The sequence below is a fragment of the Carlito syrichta genome, unplaced genomic scaffold (assembly GCF_000164805.1).
Source record: "Carlito syrichta isolate Samal-C Ts95f unplaced genomic scaffold, Tarsius_syrichta-2.0.1 Scaffold272467, whole genome shotgun sequence".
NCBI lineage: Eukaryota > Metazoa > Chordata > Mammalia > Primates > Tarsiidae > Carlito > Carlito syrichta.
Window position 1 is genome coordinate 36,847 of NW_007216563.1, and position 18,985 is coordinate 55,831.

Sequence of the window (18,985 nt, forward strand, 5' to 3'; positions counted from 1 at the left end):
ACCCCTCGTCTAACTGATTCCAGACTGGACTTTCCGACTGCTATAAGCACATGCTGGATTCCCATCTTTTGTTTATGGAAGGATGTACTGAAGGCCTGTAGAACTGCAATGCCCTCCCCTTCCCTTCAGCCCTCACCCACTCCATTGTTCCTATCAGGCCCCTTAGAAAGAGATCCATGACTGCCTGCTAGTTTGAGAACCAGCAATCTTGGGGCAAGGACCCAAAATCTCTGGCTCTGGAAGTGGCTGGTGTGGACCTCATTCCCTGTTCCAAGAGTCCACGGCACATTTCAGGAAGTTGTGCTCTGGGCTGAAATGATCACTACTTTTACTTTGGACCATCTGGTCACCTTCCTGGCTTCCTGTTCTTTCCTCAGGCCTTGCCATTTCTTTGTGGCTGACTTCCTTACTAGTGCTTTTATTTTTATTTTTATTTTTTAGTTGGATTCTTACTCCCTCGCCTAGGCGTCGACCTGCTGGGCTCTGGGAATCCTTCCACCTCAGCCTTCCAAGCAGCTGGAACTACAGGCACGCGCTACCATGCCTGGCTGCTTTTTTTTTTTTTTTTTTTTTGAGGAGGAGTCTCACTCTGTCTCCCAGTCTGAAGTGCAGTTGCAGGCTCACAGCTACCGCAGCCTTGACCTGCTGGGCTCAGGTGATCCTTCTGCCTCAGCCTTCCAAGCAGTTGGAACTACAGGCGTGTGCAACCACACCTGGCTCATTTTTTGATTTATTGCAGAGATGAGGTCTCGCCAAGTTGACCAGGCTGGTCCCAAACCCCTGGGCTCAGCTTCCACCTCCAAAAGTGCTGGGATTACAGGTGTCAGCCACTGTTCCTGGCACCTACCAGCGTTTTTGATGTCAGCTCACCAGACCCAACAGGCTACCACTAAAGGTTTACTGTAAAACATCGCTTAATAATTCAGGTAACCATGGGGAGACACCTCTTATCAACAAGGGTGCCTGAATGAAGCATATTTGTATACCTAACCCTTAACTGTTTTATTTTTTCATAAAATAAAAAAATAATTGATTAAAAAAATAATTCAGGTAACCTTGAAAACTTATGTAACATTATTAACATAGGAAAGGCAGTGCATTTCGATTGTTAGAGATTGTGCTAGAGTAGCTGAGGTCAGGAAAGGGAGAAGAGTGAAGATGTGTCTGCAGAAGTGGGGGAAGAGAGGCTAGTGTTAGGAGAAAAACCATGCCTTCTTTCTGTTTGTATATGATAATGGTTCTACCCCCAGTAAGCAGTGTCGTGTTGGTTCCTCCAAACCTGTTTTAGGACCTGTCCATATTCAGAAGCTGACTCTAACTTCTTACTGTACATAATCTGGGTTTAGAATGGGATCACTGTCGTGTTTATGATTTTAGCTGTTGCAGCAATGAAAGAGAATGGTTTAGTTTAATAACATAACGTTGTAAGTACCAGTAGCTTCATGCATATTGTAGAACCTGATAATAGTTATGCTGATCATGTAAACAGCTCTCCTGTGCAGACTAGCTGAGACTCCATTGCCAAACATTAAGCATAAACGAGTGCTAGAAAAGTCAATAAGCCTTTACCCAGGAAACCAAAGATGTGTGGGTTACTAAAACCCCTAGCAGTTGCCCATAAAGAGTAATATCTCATTATGTTAATGCCAAAGGAGGTTTTTGTTTTATTTCTTTTTTTTTTTTGAGTTGGAGTCTCACTCTGTCACCCAGACTAGAGTGCAGTGGCCGCTCCTGGTCACTGCAGCCTCGACCTGCTGGGCTCCAGCAATCCTTCCACCTCAGCCTTCCAAGTAGTTGGAACTGCAGGCACGTACTACCACGCCCGGCTAATTTTTGATTTATTGTAGAGATGAGGTCTCACCAAGTGTTTTATTTCCTAAATGATAACAAGATCGTATATGAAAGGACGAGATGACAGAGTGATAAACATTCATGGCGCACAGGCAAATCAATAAAAGGCTAAAATAAAAGAAAATGGAACTCGCTTCTTGGCAATCTAGTTGAATTTCATAGACCGAGTCCATTTCACCTTGTGTTTCCTTTTCACATACCCACAAATCCCATTTCATGATGGCACTTGTACATCTGTTCCTCTTTTGATGGTAATTAGCTACTATTAACATTCGTGAAGATTAAGTGTGGACATCTAGCACAGATGATGATGTATTCACTCAACCACAAAAGGATAGGACTTGCAAAAACATGCATATTTGGAACTGCAGCCAAAAGATGAAGATAGTTGGTTCACTCCATTAGTGCTGACATGCTTGAGAAATCCAAGGGGGTGTTGACCGAGTGTGAAAGGATATAGAAGTCACACTTTACAATTGTATAATTTTGTCTTAGGCCAGTTCTGTCAAATGTTATTATAGCTTCTGAAATTCTCATCAGTCCTTTGCCCAGGGTGGTTAGTTGTTGGTGTTGTCAGGACCCATGGGAAGGAGACATCTTTCTTTTTTTATTTTTGTTTTTTATGTCAGGGTCTCGATCTGATTCCTGGGCACTTTTTTTTGAGTTGGAGTCTCATGCTGTTGCCAAGGCTGGAGTGTAGTGGCACGCTCACAGCCACCGCAGCCTCGACCTGCTGGGCTCAGGTGATCCTTCTGTCTCAGCCTTCCACATAGCTGGAACCACAGGCATGTGCTACCGTGCCCAGCTAATTTTATGATTTATTGTAGAGACGAGGTCTCACCATGTTGCTCAGGTAGTCTTGAATCCCTAGGCTCAGGCAATCCTCTCGCCTCTGCCTCCCAAAACACTGGGATTACAGGCGTGAGCCACCAGCCCTGCTGATTCCTCAGTATTATAGCTTCTTTATTACCAAGGGAGCAAGGCATGATGACAACGACTGCTTCTAATTTGAGTCCTTCATTATAGGTTTTCTTTTTCTTTTTTTCTTTTTTGAGTTGGAGTCTCACTCTGTTGCCCAGGCTAGAGTGCAGTGGCACACTCACTACCACCCCAGCGTTGACCTGCTGAGCTCCAGTGATCCTTCTGCCTCAGCCGTCCAAGTAGCCGGAACTACAGGTGTGTGCCAGCACACCTGGCTAATTTTTTATTTATTGTAGAGACGAGGTCTCACCAAGTTGCCCGGGCTGGTCTTGAACCCGCAGGTTCAGGCAATCCACTCAACTCGGCCTCCTAAAGTGCTGAGATTACAGGCTGAGCCACTCAGCCCGGCCTTGTTATAGGTTTTCTAAATACACTTACTCTTTATTAATGACTTTAAATTATTCCTGAAAACTCTACCATTCAGTTAAAAACTATTAAATAAAAAAATAAATTTCATTAATTTTATTGGAAAAAATTATTTGTTCTATCATATCACAAGATACTCATGTAATTTTTACAAACAGAAGAATGTGCCAATTAATCTGTGAAAATAAAGCTCGTAAAAGTAATACACAGTAATTTAAACATATTCTAACCCCACTGGTGTATTGAAATTCAATTGTTGGCCAGATGTGGTGGCGCATGCCTTTAGTTCCAGCTACTTGGAAGGCTGAGGATCTCTTGAGCCCAGCAGGTCAAGGTGCGGTGGCCGTGAGCATGCCACTGCACTCTAGCCTGGGTGACAGAGGGAGACTCCCACTCAAAAAAAAAAAAAGAGAAAAGAAAAGAAGCTCAATTCTTGCACTAACTCCTGGAGTTAAAGCAGACCCTACAAGCTAAAGAGCGTGGTCCAGATTGAGACTGCCCTCCCTTTAGAGACCAGCCACACTCTGGGAGTCCCTAGGTTATCTGCCTTTTTGACCTACTGGCTATAAGTCCAAGGGTTTCTCAAGACCTCTTTCAGGTTTGCCCATGATTCATGTAACTCAGGAAAGTGCTGTATTTACAATTATAGTTTTTTGTGTGTGTGTTTTTTTTAGTCAGAGTCTCACTCTGTCGCCCAGACTGGAGTGCAGTGGCCGCTCCCGGCCACCGCAGCCTCGATCTGCTGGGCTCTGGCAATCCTTCCGCCTCAGCCTTCCGAGTAGCTGGAACTACAGGCACACGCTACCACACCCAGCTAATTTTTTGGTTTATTGTAGAGATGAGGTCTGGCCAAGTTGCCCAGGCGGATCTCGTACAATGATAGTTTTATTATAAAGGATACAAGTCAGCACCGGCCAATGAAGAAACACATAAGGTGAGGCTTGGGAAGGCAACAAATACAAACCATTCATGTCATCTCTCTGTGGAATTGGGGTGTGTCACCCTGTCAGCACAATGATGTGCTTACCAACCAGGCTGTTTCATCACATTTTGGTGTCTACAATTTTTACTGGGTTTCCTTGTATAGTTGTAATTGATTGACTCTCCACTGAACTGAATCACTCCACATCCCCAATCTGTTGGTCGGGCTGGCCCAAAGTCGCAGCCTTCTAATTACATGGTTGGTCTTTCTGTTTACTGGGCTCCATACCAAGTCATTTAAAAAAAAAAAATTATTTTAAAGATGTGGTGTATATTCAGGTGATCCAAGGAACTCACAAATAGCAAAGACATTCCTATTACTTGGGAAATTCCAAGGATTTGAGTCTCCCTCCTAGGAACCTGAGTAAAAGTCTTAAGCAATCCTCCCAGCTCAACCTCTGGAGTAGCTGGGACTACAGGCACGTGCTACCATGCCTAGCTAATTTTTAAAAAAAATTTTTCTGTAGAGATGGAATCTTGCTAAGTTGCATAGGCTGGTCTTGAACTCCTGGCCTCTAGCAGTCCTCTTGCCTTGGCTTCCCAGAGCTCTGGAATTACACGTGTGAGCCCAGAAAGTGTATTTTTCCTGCATCATTTTTTTCACCAATTTTTCGCCTCTTCTGGGGATTATTATTATTTTGCACTCAAACTTCTCTTACAAATAAAGTTGTGGTTCAGGAAAACTTCTTTATGATATAATAGAGGCTAAATTCATGGCAATAGAATCACACACACAGATCAAGATGTCTCAAGATGTAGCCTCCTTATCTTTTTTTTTTTTGAGTCGGAGTCTCACTTTGTCACCCAGGCTGGAGTGCAGTGGCACACTCTTGGCCACCACAGCCTTGACCTGCTGGGCTCAGGTGATCCTTCTGCCTCAGACTTTCAAGAAGCTGGAACAGCAGGCACATGTCATCTTGCCTGGCTAATTTTTTGATTTATTGTAGAGACAAGGTCTTATCATGTTGCCCAGGCTGGTCTCAAACCCCCTAGGCTCAGGCAGTCCTCTTGCCTCCCAAAGTGCTGGAATTGCAGGTGTGAGCCACCACACCAAGGGCCTTTTTTTTTTTTTTTTGTGAGTAGGAGTCTCACTCTGTCGCCTAGGCTGGAGTGCAGTGACACTCTCACAGCCACCACGGCCTTGACCTCCTGGGCTCAGGCAATCCTTATGCCTCAACCCTCCAAGTAGCTGGAACCACAGGTGCATGCCACACAACCACACTGGCTAATTTTTTGATTTATTGTAGAGACGGTGTCTCACCAAGTTGCCCAGGCTGGTCTCAAACCCCTGGGCTCAAGCAATCCTCTCACTTCCATCTCCCAAAGTGCTGGGATTACTGGCCATTCTGCCTGGCATCTTGTTGTTCTTCAGAAAGATGATGGATAGTGGATTCTCATGTGAATAATTGTCCTGAGACAAATGAAAAACATGAGAATTGTCTTAAGGGCTAGGGTTTGTTACACCTAAGAGACGTTTCAATGGCAGGTACTTAAAAATGACTTGAGACCAATTTAGACAGGTGTCACTGTGTAGCTAATAGTCATCCCCTGTGTAGTCATAGGCTTTGGACCCCGTAGGCCCTGTGACAAAAGAAGTGAGTTAACAAGCAGTGCCATGAGGGTAGGTGTATCTGGCGGGTGGAATCCCATTCTCTTCACTATTAGCAGTATGACAGATGCAGCAGGCCACCCTGGAGGAGGGTATCTCAGTCTTTTCCCTAACTAGCCTGTGTTAGAAAAGTACCTTTTACTTTTTTTTTGAGTTGGAATCTCAATCTGTCGCCCAGGCTGGAGTGCAGTGACATACTCACGGCCACCACAGCCTCAACCTGCTGGGCTCTGGCCATCCTTCTGCCTCAGTCTTCCAAGTAGCTGGAACTACAGGCATGCACCACCATGCCTGGCTAATTTTTTGATTTATTGTAGAGATGACATCTCACCAAGTTGCCCAGACTGGTCTCAAACCCCTGGACTCAGGGAATTCTCTCACCTTGGCCTCCCAAAGTGCTGGGATTATAGGCTTGAGCCACCTGCATTTCTTAATGCAGGGTATTAGTTCTAGAATCAGTTGTACATATAAAGTTTTATTATTCCAGCAAGTATTTAAAAAGGCCATGCTTTGTGCCAAATTTCGTGAAATTATTTGGCCATCCCCTAAATACAATTCAGGTTCCATTGAATCCATGAGGTGCCAGAAGAAGATTACCTTCCTTACATATGATAGTAAATCACGTTTTCCAAAGTTAATTCCAAATTGTGCGAGGTCAACAAGAAATGGAGCAGCACATAAGTGAGATTTCTAAATTTACGTATAATTTGACTAGAATGAGCTTCCTCTCGAAACCCAGGAAGGAGAATGCAAGCTGAAGAAGGGAGGTGAGGGGGAGGGTTAGGTAAAGAACCGGGGATGTCTAGTAACATTTCACATACGCAACAGGTGCCTTTAGCACATTCCTGACCACAAAACAAAGGAGACTTTAATAATACAGGCAGATCAGGCAAAACAGCATGCAGGAAATCAGACAGAGAAGGCTTATGCTTGAGAATCTTACAGAGGTGAGAAGCAATTGGCAGGTGATCTCTATTCTGGGATTATATTAGGTGTTCTGGGTCAAAGATGTACTGCTTATGGAGGAAACTTCTGATGGTTGTGACACCGTCAGCCATTTCCCTGCTTCTAATGTGGTGTGGTTTTCTCCTTGGGCGTTGAGAGTGCGCACAGGGCCCTTAAGCTTTGGGTGACCAACCCTTATGTGTGCCCCCAGGACGGGACATTCCTCAGATCACTGGAAGCCCTTTCCAGCCTCCAGGCGATCTGTCTCTTGGACACTTTCCAACTCTCCAATCCTGGTATCCAGGATCTGGCATGGATTTGGATTTGCTGAGCATCTGATCAAGCCTAGGGCCTTCTGGAGCACCAGAGTCCTTTACGACTAGAACGAAATGTTCCCTGTGAGGCCCTTGCATGTCATGGGAATTAATCCCCGACACCTTTGCATGACCCTTAGTTATGTCAGGGAGTCTGTAGAGTGCCTCTTATCTTCGACTCAGACCCAGGTCTGGGTTCATAGAGTTGGTATTCCCTATTCTCCAGGGACTTAAACAGTGACTCCAAGAAAACCATGGAAAGGATAGTAACATTCACAGAAGGGAAGAGGCGCGCCAGCCAAGTCCTCAAAGTTATGACAAGTTTCATTAAACAAAGTATAACAAACCAGCTGGCCTTCTTAGCAAATTCAAATACAAATAAAAGGATATCCCCAAAGCACTAGCAAGTTGATTCAGCATTCCTCTGACGCCTACAAATTGACTCTGGAGAGCCCAAACGAGGAACTATTTCTCACCCCCAGCATATGTTCCAGTTTTGGCTTACCAAAAAGTGCATCTGCTTTACAAGTTGGGGCACCTAGTGAGACTCCTTTCTTACCACCAGTTCGTCAAAGGCTGGCTCTGGTCGGTGGAACCCTTCGTTGAGATCTACTGGAAGTCCAACTAATAGAAGGAGTCTTACTCCAACTAATAGAAGGAGTCTTACTCCAATATGTTAATGGTCTCTTTTTAATTTTTTTTGTCAGAGTCTCAGTTGCTCAGACTGGAATGTAGTGGCACACTCACAGCCACCACAGCTTACCGTGAGTCCATAATTGGGTATCCAAATGCAGCAGAAAACCAGCCATTCCTGAGAAGGCTCTTGGCTGCTTCCAATTTCTTGGAGTAGAGACAGACATGATCACTTGTCTTCTGTCTGTGTCAAAAGTACCCTTGCGCAGAGAGAACCCGAGATATTCACTCAGGTGATCCTTCTGCTTCAGCCTTCTAAGTAGCTGGAACTACAGACATGTGCCAGCAAGCCCAACTAATTTTTTGATTTATTGTAGAGACAAGGTCTTGCCATGTTGCCCAGACTGATCTCGAACCTGTGGGCTCAGGCAATCCTCTTGCCTCTGCTGGGATTTCAGACATGAGCCACTGCGCCAGGCAATGATGTCTTAATTATGAGTTCTACTAAAGAACTCTGTTTTCAGAACACGGAAACTGTGTTAAACCATCTAGCATCATGTGGCTACAAGGTCTCCAAGAAAAAGGCTCAGATTTGTCAAAAAACTGTTTAATATCGCGGGTTCTCTCTATCCAAGGGTACTTTTGACACAGACAGAAGACAAGTGATCATGTCTGTCTCTACTCTGAGAAATTGAAAGCAGCCAAGAGCCTTCTTAGGAATGGCTGGCTTCTGCCACATTTGGATACCCAAATATGGACTCACAGTAAGACCCTCTGTACAAACTCCTTAAAGGGCTGGAAGAGTCTCCTTTTCTGTGGAAGTTGGAGCACGGAGCAGGTCTTTCATCACTTAAAGGGGCATTAATCTCATCTCCTGCCCTTGGGTTTCCAAACCCTAAAAAGCCTTACAAATTATATGTCCGTGAATGACAAGGGTTGGCTTTGGCAGTGTTAGTTCAAATGTTGGGTCAGGGACCCCTAACCCATAGCCTATTTCTCAAAACAATTGGGTAGTATGGCTAAAGGATGGCCTCATGCTTAAGAGGTGTAGCTGTTACCTGCCTGCTACTTAAAGAAGCTGAGAAACTGACCTTAGGACAAGACATCACTATATGTGTGTACTACCCCAGGTCCTAACATTCCTCGAGCAGGAAGGGGCCTATTGGCTCATGGCTGGACACCTGGGAAGATATCAAGCCATTCTTCTAGACAATCGGCAGTAGGGCTAAAGACTACTTCAGCCTTAAACCCGGCCACCCAGCCAATAGCGGAGGAAGCCCCTCTAGAATATAGCTGCCTGGAAATCATTGATCGCGTCTATGACAGTCGGCCAGACTTACAGGGCACAGCCCTGGAAGGTCCATACTGGGACTTATTTGTAGATGGCAGCAGTCTGGTGGCTCAAGCAAAGCAACGACCTGCCTAAGCAGTAGTTACCCAAACAAACATCATAGAGGCCAACCCCTTTTCTGCTGGAACTTCGGCCCAGAAGGCAGAATTACTGGCTCTAGCTAGGACCCTCGTGCTCTCTGAAAACAAGAAGATAAACATGTATACGAACTCAAAGTATATCTTTTTTTTTTTTTTTGAGTTGGAGTCTCACTCTGTCACCCAGACTGGAGTGCAGTGGCCGCTCCCAGCCACTGCAGCCTCGACCTGCTGGGCTCCGGCGATCCTTCTGCCTCAGCCTTCCAGGTAGCTAGAACTACAGGCACGCGCTACCACGCCCGGCTCATTTTGATTTTATTGTAGAGATGAGGTCTTGCCAAGTTGCCCAGGTGGGTCACGAACCCACGGGCTCAGGCAATTCACTCACCTCAGCCTCCCAAAGGCGCGGGATTACAGGCTGAACCACCGAGCCCGGCTCAAAGTATATCTTTATGATTGTCCACACACAAGGGGCAATATGGAAAGAAAGAGGTCTGCTTAGGGCAGATAATAAAAATATAAAGTATTCAAAACAGATCTTGGAGTTGCTGGAAGCTATATGTAAACCCCCTGCATGTATATTTGGAATGGACCTAGTCTTATGCGGATACCTTTAACTGTTCTAATTGTTGGGTTTGTGGACAGCTCCCCATTTCCCCAGCATCGGCCTTCCTTGTGGTGGTTCATTGTCCTGGACATCAGTCTATGGTCCTGGAGATCGCAAGGGGAATGCCTTTGCAGACAGGATAGCAAGGCAAACCACCCTGGACACAGTGGACATAATAGCTCCTTTACGGCCACAGGTAAACTTGGTTGTTTACACCTCAATATGACCTAGAGGGGGACAAATATGTAGAGGAAGGAGGATTTATCAAAACACAAGAAGGCTTCAGAATGAACAAGAAAGGAATAATCTGGATCCCTGAAAAACTGATTTATCTTATCCTACAGTACCTACATCATGGGACTCACTTTGGGTGGGAAGCATCTTTGGTCTTCATAAAGTGACACTTAGGGGGAAGAAAAATGAAGAAGCACTTAAAACCCACCACTGGCCGGATGCGGTGGCACAGCCTGTGATCCCAGTACTTTGGGAGGCCGAGGCGAGAGGATTGCCTGAGCCCGGGGGTTCGAGACCAACCTGGGCAACTTGGTGAGACCTGGTCTCTACAATAAATCACAAAAACTAGCCAGGCGTGGTGGCGTGCATCTGTAGTTCCAGCTACTTGGAAGACTGAGGCGAAAGGATCGCCTAAGCCCAGCAGGTTGAGGTTGTGGTGGCCTTGAGCGTGCCACTGCACTCCAACCTGGGCAACAAGAGTGAGACTCCAACTCAAAAAAAAAAAAAAAGCAACCAAAAAACCCCCATGATTGAAAGATGTTACTTATGTGCCAGAAATAATCCTAACGGGAAGATGAGACCTTCGGGAATTCAAAGAAAAGGCGACTTTTCCTTCCAAATCCGGCGAGTGGACTTCACTCACACGCCCCCCCATCAAGGAAGTTTTAAATTCTTCCTAGTGTTTGTAGACATCTTTTCCAGATGGGTAGAGACCAACTTAGGACATACTGAGAGAGCATCTAAAGTGACTTGTTGTCTATTAAACAAATAATTCCCAGATTTAGCCTACCATAAGACATTCAAAGTGTCAGTGGATCGGCCTTCATCTCAGATGTCACTTAATGGATCGGTCAGGCTCTGGGAATCAGCTGGAAGTTGCACACTGCACAACATTCTCAATCCTCTGGTCAAAGAAAGAACAGGACTATAAAAACAGTGGTTGCAAAGCTTTGTCAAGAGACACAAATTGGCTGGACTTGGTGGCTCAGCCTGTAATCCCGCACTTTGGGAGGCCGAGGTGAGTGGATTACCTCAGTCTGTGGGTTCAAGACCCACCCGGACAACTTGGTGAGACCTCATCTCTACAGCAAATAAAAAATTAGCCGGGCGTGGTAGCGCACACTTGTAGTTCCGGCCTCTTGGAAGGCTGAGACGGAAGGATCACTGGAACCCAGCAGGTCGAGGCTACGGTGGCTGGGAGCGTGCCATTGCACTCCAGTCTGGGCGACAGAGTGAGACTCCAACTCAAAAAAAAAAAAGAGTCACAATTAAACTGGACACAGGTATTGTGTATTGCATTGCTCAGGGTCCGAATCAGTTTCTAAAGCAGGATTAATTTAAGTCCCTTTGAACTTTTCTGTGGAAGGCCCTTTTCCTTCACTTATGGGAGGGATGAGGTCTTGGATATAAACCACGATGTTCTCATGAGGAAATATGTGGTTCATTTGGGACAAATTTTAACCACAGTTCATGAGCTTCTTCCCCCAGGAACATCCCGAATGACAAAGGATCCCACAACCTTCCACCTTGGAGAGCAAGTGCTACTAAAAGACTGGAAAGAGGGAGGACCAGATCAATGATTCTGGGAAAAATAGAAGGGCTGGTCATCATTCCCATTGCATTGAAACTTGCTGGCATGAGTTCTTGGGTCCACGATTCTTGAGTGAAGAAATATACACCTGAACAAAGTGACTACGTACCCAATTCCACATCACAGACTCAGTGAACTGCAGAGCCAGTACAGGACTTGAGGCTACTATTTAAACACACAAAACGTTTCTTGTTATGGGGAAGAAAAATGAAGAAGTACTTAAAAACCATCATTGAAAGATGTTACTTATGTGCCAGAAATAATCCTAACAACAGAAGATGGAAACTTCGGGAATTCAAAGAATAGGTGACCTCCCTTTCCAAATCCGGCAAGTGGACTTCACTCACATGTCCCCCAACAAGGAGGTTTTAAATTCTTCTGGGTGTTTGTTGTATTGTTGCCTTACAGTCTCAGTATTTATGGAAATGTGCATTTGAAATGTGCCTAGTCTTATGCTGATACCTTTAACTATTCTAACGGTTGGGTTTGTGGACAGCTCCCTATTTCCCTGGAGCATTGGCCTTCCTTAGTGGGGATCCCTTACGCGGGGTTCCAATTGGAAAGCACTCATTGCTTTCATCAAAGAGGTTAGACAATGATCCCACACCAAGAGCACGAGGTATTTCACTCTTGTTTACCTGGCTCAGTGGCCTGTTCAAGACTCCCTAGGAGAGCCCAGATGTAATTTTACCTTTTTTTTTTTTTGAGTTGGAGTCTCACTCTGTCGCCCAGACTGGAGTGCAGTGGCCGCTCCCGGCCACCGCAGCCTCGACCTGCTGGGCTACAGGTGCGTGCTAACACGCCTGGCTCATTTTTATTTACTGTAGAGATGAGGTCTCACCAAGTTGCCCAGGCGGGTCTCGAACCCACGGGCTCAGGCAATCCACACACCTCAGCCTCCCAAAGGCGCGGGATTACAGGCTGAGCCACCGAGCCCGGCTGTAATTTTACCTTTTCCCTGAACGCCACTATTGAGAAGGTGGAGGCAACCTATGAGGCTCAAACCCAATCTGAGGAAGAGAAGGGGGCAGAGGAACAAAGAAGTTCTAGGACCTTAGCTGGATTGCACCAGGTATGGGGATAGACTCATGTGATTCACCCCATAGTACTGTAGGTTAAGTTAACACTTCACTGTGTTGGGAACAGCGAAATCATTCACTCACTCATGATCCAGAGTATCTGAGACATTTAGGATGGCTTCTCCTCCAGCCTTGTCAATGTCTCATTGTCTTAAAAAGCAGTGACTGGTTTGGCACTGATTGGGTCAGAAGACCTGAACTTATTTGGTGAGCACCTAATGGAACTCGCTGGATCTGTGGAACTAACTTGCAGCCCTGGTTGCCTGTAGAATGTATTGGAAGATGTACTCCTGGCTTTACTTGGGCACCGGGACACAAATATGATAATTTACACAAGGCCAAAATAGCTAACTTACCATACTTGTTTATCAGGTGGAATCATTCGGTAGTTTGTTGGTATGACTGTGTTAGGTGGTAGCCATGGGTTAAGAGGCAAAGAATTGCACAGAGTTGGCAGAGAGAAAGACAAAGCTCATTGTCCACTTTCCATAGGCAGAAAGGGGCTAATGCTCAAAAGCAAGTGTGGCTGTGAATGTAAGGGGTAGGATCTTTTAAAGGGCTAGTCCAGGAATTTTAAGGCGGGGGGATAAAAAGCTCTTGTTGCTAGTATTTTTGTGTAGTGGTAACAGAAAAGTTGATATCATGATAACTGTCTGTTTCTCATACCTTCAGAGCTGGTGATTGGCCCTGGATGGTCAGTTAAAGGAACAAAGGCTGGTAACTGGAAGACAACTTCTTAGAGAAAGATATAAATCTTAAAGTTCTGATTCTTGAGGACAATAGTGTTTGCCTGGGGCCTAGAAACTGGTTATGTCCCTAGTTAATGATCATTGAAATGATCATTCAGCATAGGTCTGAGTATGTGGGTGAAAGTGAGGCCTGCTTAAGATGCCTGAGGCAACTCCATCTTGGCTCTGCCCATTCACTATGTCCTGAACTGCTTTATGCCTAAAATAGGACTTGAGAGTGTTTCTCTACATATAGAGACCCTAGCCAAAGCTACACAAAGCAGAAATGTTTTCGTCATGCTAAATACAGAAGTCTCATCAATGAGGAAAGCAGTCCTGCAAAACAAAATGAACTTAGATAGTCTCACTGCATCCCAAGGAGGCATTTGTGCCATTATACACACTAAATGCTGCACCTTCATCCCAGATGAGTCAGGGAAGATAACAATAATGCTGGACCAAATCAAAATCAGCCTCAATGCCATAGATGATTCAAAGGTATACAGTAAGGAGATGCTGGAAAAGGTTTCAGATTGTTTCTCAAATATTTTTTCTTGGATCCCTTTAGGTCTTAAAGATATTCTACTAGGAATAGGAAAGTTCCTTCTAACTATATTAATTATGGGAGTCTTTTTTTTCTTTTGAGTCAGAGTCTTACTGTGTCGCCCAGGCTGGAGTACAGTGGCATGCTTGTGGCCACTGCAGCCTCGACCTATGATCAGCCTTCCAAGTAGTTGGAACTACAGGCATGCGCCGCCACCACACCCAGCTGATTTTTAAAAATATATATATTGTAGAGACAAGGCCTCACTATGTTGCCCAGGCTGTTCTCGAACCCATTGACTCAGGCAATCCTCTCGCCTCCGCCTCCCAAAGTACTGAGATTACAGGTGTGAACCACTGCATTCAGCAATAAGAGTCTTAATATATAGGTATGTCTCCTTCAAACTTGGTATGGGATCCACTGCTAGGATTCCTAAGCTTGTAATCAAGTCTCCTAACCCATAAAAATCACCAGAGAGAAGCAGCCGTACTTATGTTCAACCTGAAACAGCAAAGCATAAATAGCTCTATGATAGATATCATGGCTTTAATTGACCTTGGGGAAATGATGAAGAGACCCACTATTCCTAATCCATTATTGGTTATAATGTTTGGCTGCTTAGAGTTACTGTCCTGCATGCACTCGCATTCCTTAAATAATGAGAATAAGAATTTTACCTCCTTAACTCTCCTTTTCTTTTTTTTTTTTTGAGTTGGCGTCTCACTCTGTTGCCCAAGACTGGAGTGCAGTGGCCGCTCCTGGCCACCGCAGCCTCGACCTGCTGAGCTCTGGCGATCCTTCCGCCTCAGCCTTCCAAGTAGCTGGAACTACAGGCGCGTGCTACCATGACTGGCTGATTTTTTGATTTATTGTAGAGATGAGGTCTGGCCAAGTTGCCCAGGCGGGTCTCAAACCTGTGGGCTCAGGCAATCCACCCACCTCAGCCTCCCAAAGCGCGGGATTACAGCCTGAGCCACCGAGCTCGGCTTAACTCTCTTTTTCAGTTGTCAGTTTGTGCTGACCTTCCTGTAACAGATGAGTCAGTGACCCCATGGTTGTATTCACATAAGTAGAAAAATAGATTGTTATTGATTTCTATGATCTGCGATTAAAGTTAGAAATACAATTATAATCCCTTAGTCCAGTTTCAGAATTGAAGAAAACCAGAGGATCTAAAAAAAGAAATACAATTATATTACTCTTATAACTGTAACCAGTATACTCCTTTGTTTGTTGTAACCATTGATTAATCTGAACCACCATGAATAGTGTGGTGCTTTGTAGTAAGCTCTATTAACCCCTTTGCTCATAGTAACTGATAAAAATTACAGGCTCCTCAGTAATAAGCACAGGGAATGTATAGGCCATAAATGTCATGATTGACGAAATGCAGCTATAATTAGAACCTTATAGAGTGTTTTGTAAGTCACATAATTTGATGTTCATCTAGAACAAACCTTAATGCTTATGCTTATAAATATCAACTGTAGAATCTAAGAAGGAGAGCAGACTTAGAGGAGCTAAGTGCTGACTCCCTGAATTCTGAATTCAGAAATAAACCTCTTTCTTCTGGTTCCCTGCCTCTTGACTCTTGTTGGTGGCAAGAGAAAGCAGCCATGTGTTCCCTAGATCATATCACACCCTTCTGCCATGGGATGACACAGCAAGAAGGCCCTCACCAGATACCGGCACCTTGATAAATTTCTATTGTGTATAACTCACCCAGTCTGTAGTATTCTATAATAGCAGCATACAACAGACTAAGACCCCTTGCTAACTTGCTGTGACAAATAATATCTCCTTTCTCTATACCAGATTTCTTACCTCTTTTCAAGATTTAGAATAAACAGAATCGGATGACTGATCAGGATTTTTATAATAGGCAGCTGTTAAATTTGGGCTTTTCCAAGATAAGAAAGTTAAGACTCTGTGCTTATATGTATCATGTCACTTCTTTTCTTTTCTTTTTTTTTTTTTTTTGAGTTGGAGTCTCACTCTGTCGCCCAGACTGGAGTGCAGTGGCCACTCCCGGCCACCGCAGCCTCACCTGCTGGGCTCCAGCAATCCTTCCGCCTCAGCCTTCCGAGTGACCGGAATTACAGGCATGCGCTACCACGCCCGGCTGATTTTTCTATTTATTGTAGAAATGAGGTCTCGCTGCCCAGGTGGGTCTCGAACCCACGGGCTCAGGCAATCCACTCATCTCAGCCTCCCAAAGGCGCGGGATTACAGGCTGAGCCACTGAGCCCGGCATGTCACTTCTTTTCTATCTCTTTACACGAGGTGACAAATTAACAGAATGGCTCTGAGAGTCTCACTATTTCCTAACTCTGTCACTCACTCATTGTATGATCAGTTATTTAGCCTCTGTGTAAAAATGTTGACTTCCTGCCTCTCTCACTGCAGTGTTATGTGAAAAAATAAGACAACATCTGTAAAGTTTCTTGAGAAAAATTGACTCTTAAGTACATAGCCTCTGCCTTGTTATAACTGTAGGGGCATAGAGTTTTGAGACCTTATCTAAACCTAATTGTATCATGGAATTAGTAGGCCTGCTTTGGGGCAAGACTGAAGGTAAATCCTCTTAGAAGATGAGGGAGAGAAGGGTAAAAATGAGGAGAGGACCAGGTGTGGTAGCTCATGCCTATAACCTCAGCACTTTGGAAGGCCAAGGTGGGAAGTTTGCATAAGCCCAGGAGTTTGAGACCAGCCTGGGAAAAATAGTGAGACCTCGTCTCTACAAAAAATAAAAAAATTAGCTGGATGTGTGGTACATGCCTGTAGACCCGACTACTTGAGAGGTTGAAGTGGAAAGATTGCCTGAGCCCAGGAGGTTGAGGCTGCAGTGAGCTATAATCATGTCACTGCACTCCAGCCTTGGTGACAGAGTGAGATGCCAACTCAAACAAAACAAAACAAAACAAAAAAGATGTGAAGAGGTGGAGAGTGAGAAGTTGGAAGATATGATAGATGAAGCTGATTTCTTGAGTGCCAATAAGCATGATAGACTCGCATTTGATCCAGCTGTGGTAACCTCTTGGCAATAATATTCTTCAGAATGTCTTCTTGCTGGTCTTAAGGGTTTAACTTTCTCTCTCTCTCTCTCTCTCTCTCTCTCTCTCTCTCTCTCTCTCTCTCTCTCTCTCTTTTTTAGTTGGAGTCTCACTCTGTCGCCCAGGTTTGAGTGTAGTGGCATGTTCATGGCCACCGCAGTCTTGACCTACTGGGCTCAGGCGATCCTCCTACCTCAGCCTTCCAAGTAGCAGGAACTACAGGTGCTTGCTACCACACCTGACTGATTTTTTGATTTATTGTAGAGGTCTTGCCAAGGGTCCCAGGCTGCTCTTGAACCCCTGGACTCTCTCACCTCCTTCTCCCAAAGAGCTGGGATAACAGGTGTATGCCACCACTCCTGGCCAGCTCCTTTTTGTTTACTACAAATGTTTTACAGTTGTAACCAGCTTTTACTGATATTGGTAAGTTTCTTTGTAACATTTGTATTATCTCATTCTGAGATTTCTTTCCTCAATTTGCCCAGTTGATGTTGGCCTAATCAGGCCTCACATACTTTCACATTTTTCTCAGCTCCTCACCTAAGCAGGACTTCTGTACCATCTGATTCTACTTCTGGGTTTACTTGCATTATGGTTTCAGTTGATCCTGATATGGAAGCAGGCATGGTTATTCTCTCCGCAGCTGAATGGGACTACTTCCTGCCTCAGGATAAGCTGTCTCCACCTACCTCTCCACTCCTAGTTCAGAGCATCCCTCTATTTCCCCAAGGGTTTCTCAAAATTTTATCTATATTTTGATGATTTCCCCGTACAGTTCCCCCAAGAGTTGCTCAGAAGCTAGCAGCCCTTCTGAGTTCAGCATCTTGGTGAGAAATGGAGCTGGAACCCTGGTATTCTTAATTTGTTTCTGTATGGTAACAATGTGGTTGCAATGCCCTTGAGAATACCAACAATAAGAAATGATGCTTAGACCTTGGAGGAGACCTAAGGAATAGCACAGGGGAGGAATGTGTTTCAAAATGTAATAAAAGATTTTTTGTATCTTTGATTACAGAACCTCCAGGTTCAACTTCTGCCCTATTTATTATTGTGAAATAGTATAGTTATAGGTTTTATAGAAGTGTATAATATAATAATAATAGCTACATTTGTTGAGGCTTTAGTATGCATCTGTTCCTGCCAAACACTTTAAAATTCTTGAAAAAGCTCTGAAAGGGAGTTTTTATTAGCTCTATTTTACACATAAGGAAATTTGAGGTCCAGAGAAGTACGGTTAAATGCCTAGAGATAGGGTTGGGATCTGAATTCAGGATATCTGACTTCAAAGTTCAAGGTTTTAATTGCACTGCTCTGCAACAAAACACAAAAAGATGTTGAATAAATTGAATTTTTTTCCCCAATGTCAACTTAGTTTTAGGGAGACTCTGGCTACTATGTAATTGTATGAATTTTCTTTTTTTTGAGTCCAAGCCTCACTCTGTTGCCCAGGCTGGAGTGCAGTTGTATACTCTCAGCCACTGCAATCTCGACTTGCTGGGTTCAGGCGATCCTTCCGCCTCAGCCTTCCAAGTAGCTGGAACTATAGGTGTGCACCACCACACCCGGCTAATATTTTTGTTTGTTATAGAGATAAAGTCTTGCCAAGTTGCCCAGGCTGCCTTCAATCCCTGACTCAGGCATTCCTCTCGCCTTTGCTTTGCAAAGTGCTGGGATTACAGGTGTGAGCCACTGCACTCGGTGAGGATAATTTTTAAAACATGTACATTTATGACTTTCCTGCAGATATAACTCATTAACTAATGAGAGAATCAACTAGTTCAAAAGTAGAGTTCAAAGAGCAGAAACAAATATAGGCCATGAAATAAATGTGCAAACGAATGCAAAACTGGCTTTTTCTCTTGACAGAAATTCTTTGCTTGACTAAACTTTAGTTAGGCTCCTGACACTTCTAGGCCCATCTGTGCACTTTCCTTTAAAATCCAGTTTTAAAGCTGGACTCGGTGGCTCAACCTGTAATCCCGCGCCTTTGGGAGGCTGAGGTGAGTGGATTGCCTGAGCCTGCGGGTTCGAGACCCGCCTG

The 18,985-nt window shown here is 44.6% G+C and overlaps 1 protein-coding gene across 1 annotated transcript in view; it reads left to right on the forward strand.

Annotated features, from left to right (window-relative positions):
• The window catches only part of RPS29 (ribosomal protein S29), a 29,227-nt gene that overhangs the window by 7,806 nt on the left and 2,436 nt on the right, over positions 1 to 18,985 (forward strand). Inside the window, exon 4 of the mRNA XM_021709674.1 lies at positions 13,775 to 13,778. The gene's annotated coding sequence lies outside the window, so the exon portion shown is untranslated. The remainder of the gene's footprint in view (positions 1 to 13,774; positions 13,779 to 18,985) is intronic.